Source organism: Humulus lupulus, chromosome 5 (genome assembly GCF_963169125.1).
Source record: "Humulus lupulus chromosome 5, drHumLupu1.1, whole genome shotgun sequence".
NCBI classification, from domain to species: Eukaryota; Viridiplantae; Streptophyta; class Magnoliopsida; order Rosales; family Cannabaceae; genus Humulus; species Humulus lupulus.
The window spans coordinates 25,290,069-25,294,522 of record NC_084797.1 but is presented as its reverse complement, the minus strand read 5'-3'; the positions used below and the strand labels follow the sequence as shown (position 1 = coordinate 25,294,522).

General features: G+C 35.4%; 1 non-coding gene across 1 annotated transcript; it reads right to left on the bottom strand.

Annotated features, from left to right (window-relative positions):
• Positions 1–345: 345 nt before the first annotated feature.
• Positions 346–452, bottom strand: LOC133780940 (small nucleolar RNA R71). Its single transcript, XR_009869745.1, has one exon. It is a non-coding gene; the product is annotated as a small nucleolar RNA R71 (small nucleolar RNA).
• Between the last annotated feature and the right edge of the window lie 4,002 nt (positions 453–4,454).

Here is a 4,454-nt window from a genome sequence, read left to right as displayed (position 1 = left end):
TCTCAACTGTTACGAGAGTGCATTCATGCATCAAACACCCCCACAGTTGCCGCTAAATTTTTTGAGATCAAGATGGCAATACTAAAAATGGCCCAGTCCACCATTTAGTTTGGTGGACTACTTATGAAGGACCCAAACATGCTCATAGCTAATTTCTTGGAGATGTGTGCAACTTTTAAGATGAATGGGGTGAGTGATGATTCTACCAGATTGAGGATGTTCCCATTCTCACTAAGGGAAAGATCCAAGAATTGGTTAAACTCTTTGCATGCCAACTCTATTAACACTTGGGAGGATCTAGCACAGAAGCTTCTCGCCAAGTTCTTTCCCCCATCAAAGGTTGCAAGGGTGAGATAAGAGATTAATAAATTCTTTCAGACTGATGGGGAGTCATTATATGACGCATGGGAGCGGATTAAGGAATTTTTGAGGAAGTGTCCTCATCACGACATTGAGAAGTGGATGTTGGTCCACAATATCTATAATGAGTTGGGCACTACTACGCGCACCATCATTGATGCCACAGAAGGAGGATCATTCATGGGTAAAAGTGCTATAATGAGGCCTATGTGTTGTTGGAAGAAATGGCCATGAATAACTGCCAATGGGCTAATGAGGGAGCTACTAGTAACAAAAAAGTAGCTGGGATTCATGAACTTGATGTTATCACAGTGTTAACTGCTCAAGTTTCTACCTTAACAAAGCAGTTACAGAAAAATATTATCTCGGCTCAAGCCATGGAAATATATATGGTGTGTGAAATGTGTGGAGGTTCTCATCTTTTTAAGTGTTTTATGATAGCAGAGTTGAATAATGTTATCCATATGGAGCAAGTGAATACGATGGGGAATTTTATTAAGCAAGCCAACAACCCTTTCTCCAACACTTACAACCCAGGGTGGAGGAATCACACTAATTTTTCATGGAGAAATAATCAGGGTCCTCAACAATAATTTCAGCAGCCCATGTCTCAAGCTCCACCTCAAGCAATGTAACAACCATCGGTTTCTCAAGAGAAGACTAATAAATTTCAAGCTGCATTGTTGACCTTGAATAACATTGAAACTAGAGCATCCATCAGAACTATGGAGAATCAAGTTGGTCAATTGGGAAAATATATTACAGAGTAAGCCTCAAGGTACTTTTCCTAGTAATACTGTGGTGAACCCAAAGGAGCATTCCAATGTGATATCCTTGAGGAGTGGTAAGGAATTAGAAGAGCCAGCAAAGAAGTCTATTCCGTTACCAAAAGGGGTTGATGAGAAGAAGGATAAGGTTGAAGAAGAGGTTAATGAGAACCTTTAGAAGAAGTAGTTTCTAGTGAGTTTTGAACACCACATCGAGATCCCATATCCGTACAGGCTTCAAAAGAAGACACTTGACAAGTAGTTTTCCAAGTTTTTAGATGTTTTTCAAAAGCTTCACATCAACATTCCCTATGCTGAGGCACTTGAATAAATGTCGAAATATGTGAAGTTTATGAAGGAAATCTTGTCAAAGAAAAGGAAGTTAGAGGAATGAATTATGAGACAGTGAGACTTACTGAGGAGTGTAGCGCAATACTTCAAAAGAAACTACCTCCAAAGCTTAAAGATCCAGGTAGTTTCACAATATTCCTAGTACTATAAGGAATGTGGTTTTTGAGAAAGCACTTTGTGATTTAAGGGCAAGTGTGAATCAAATGCCTCTATCTATCTATTGAAAACTGAAATTGGAAGAAGTGAGGCCAACTACTATGACACTTCAAATGGTGGATCGCTCAGTCAAATATCCTCGTGGAGTTATTGAGGATGTTTTAGTAAAGGTGGAAAAATTTATCTTCCTTGCAAATTTTATTATTTTTTACATGGAGGAAGATACTAATATCCCAATAATTTTTGCAAGGCCAATTTTAGCTACTAGTGGGGCATTAATTGACGTACAAAAGGGGGAATTGAAGTTACGAGTGGAAAAAGAGAACGTAACATTTAATGTTTTTGCAGCAATGGAAATTTCCAAATGTTGTAGAGTTGATGTGGTGAAAATAAGAGGTGCTGAGTTAGAAGTCACTAAGAAAAGGTCCATGAGACAGTGTGGTATTCAAATAGTTTATCATCGTGTAAAAAGGATCTTTAGTGGGAAAGCTCGATTGTTACATGAGCGGTGGAAAGGTACAAAAAATTGCAATATCAAGAGACGAGCGTCCACTCATGGCACTTTGACCCTCAAGGACTAGAGGGGTGGCTTGGACCTGAGTTGAATATAACAAGAAGGTCAGCGTCCGACTAAATGACATTAAGGATAGCACCATTGGGAGGCATCCCAATCTTTTATTTGCCTTTGTAGTTTTGTTTAAGTTTTGGATTATTAACATTTTAATTTTTGTATTTTGAATATTTATTTTCGTAGGATTAGTTTTAATTTATGTCATTTAGTATTAGACTTGTAATATTGAACCATGAAAATCGTGAAATATATATATATATAAGAGGTTGCGCTGTGACGGCGCAGATAGGAGTCGCGACATTGAGGAAAATAGAGAGCAGTAGAAGTGGCTCAGGATATTAGAGCCGCAACGCCTTTATGATGAGCTGCAGTGGGATGAGTTCCAAAGAAGGCCCTTTGTCATAAGCATTCTGAGTGTTTCAAGTAAGTTTCTTTCCTTAGTTTTTCTTTAAACATTGGAGACAATGTTTGGGTTAAGTTTAGGGAGGGGATTTATAGTTGTTAGGTTGTGTCTTTATATATTACATTGTTGTTTATTTTATTTTGTTTTAGTTGTGGTTTGCTTAAGGTGTTTAGAGTGTTGTTGAATCAAGCTGATAATGATTAGCCAATGACAATATGTTGATTAGTTTGTTGTATAAATTGAATGGAATGAAACCTAAAAATATATGTGCTTGGTTGAATATTTCTTTTGGTTTACATGGGTCCACTTAAATATTTGATAGCTTGATCATGATTTTGAATACATTTTTTGTGATTGGACAATCTCTATGTTTGCGGAATTTTGAAAATAAAAATAATATATGAAAATGTTGTTTTCCTAGAACTTGTTTGCTTGCTTGTTGAGATGAAATCCTAGATGATACATGCTTAGCACTACTAGAAATATAGGCTTCTACTTCGTTTTTTTATACAAACAATTATTAAAAACTGAAGTAAAAGCTTCTAAAAGGGTTTTTACTTCGCTTGTGGGAATGGCGCTTAAAAATAATATCCTACTACTTCGCTTTCATAAAAAACGAAGTAAATAGAGCAATAAGATGAGGGTCATGTTTGGTTGGTACACCGAAAGGGAAGTTTCCAGTTCGATTTTTATGAAAGAACCGAAGTGGAAAAGTGCACGTACCAAACAAGGTCCTTAGTTTTTTGAGACCCTTTCACTTCGATTTATATATAAAAACCGAAGTAAAAGGGTTTTAAAACCCCTTTCCCCTTCACTTTGACCTCATTTCCCTCATCTCCCTCTCTGAAGCAGAAACCCAAAAGCCAAAAACGCCATTTCTGGTTGTACGATTGACGAGGGTTTGGTTTTCAAACTTTTTTTTTTGTTTTTTCATCATTTTTTACAACTTTTCTTCATTATAAACTGATATATAGCCTAGAAATCATTCTATTTTGGTTTTTTAGAGGAAAAAAATACATTTGGCCGTGGGTATTATTTCTCATGGGTTCTTGGTGTTTCTTGTCAGATTTTGACAGGATTTTTGTCATTGTAAGGTGTTTTTGAGCTTCAAAATAGGCATGAATTACTAAATCATTGTTTTGATGATAATATTTTATTTTTCTAAGTTTTTTTCAATTTTTTTTGTTCTCATATTTTGTGTTGAATGTGTATAGGTGTTTGAGTTTCAAAATTGTGATAGAAGCTATTTCAATCATCAATGAATAGGCTTGATCCTACAAACTTTGTTTGAGTTATTTTTTTTTATATTAATCCAAATTTTATAATTAGATTTAGTAATATTTTGTATATTTTTTAATATTAGGAAGATGATTTAGGCAATTTGTAAAGCGTCATATTCTATTACTTTGTAAAATGCTTCTTATCCCATAAATAATTAGAAAATAGCATTTAACATATGAAATTTAGTGGGGCCTTGATAAAACATGCAAGTTGGGCCCAATATCTAAAATAAAAAAAAATAAAGTGTTCTTATGATATGTTTAAGGAAAATAAAAATTTAAGTCTCAGTGATAAGTTTACACCTAAAGTCCATAACATGATTCTTTAAAACTCGACGCTTATGCTGATCGTTTATTCATTCGTAGGATATTCCCCACGCCATACACACCTAGAAGACGGAGCTCTCCACATCACAACACGTGCCAAAGAGAAACCCTATTTATTACATGAAAGAGGGAAAGTAAGGGGGTGAGCTAAAAGCCCAGTAAGGAAGTACAAACAAATATAACAATATTCAAGGAAACACAATAGGAACATATTCATATCGTAAAACTCATAGCATATC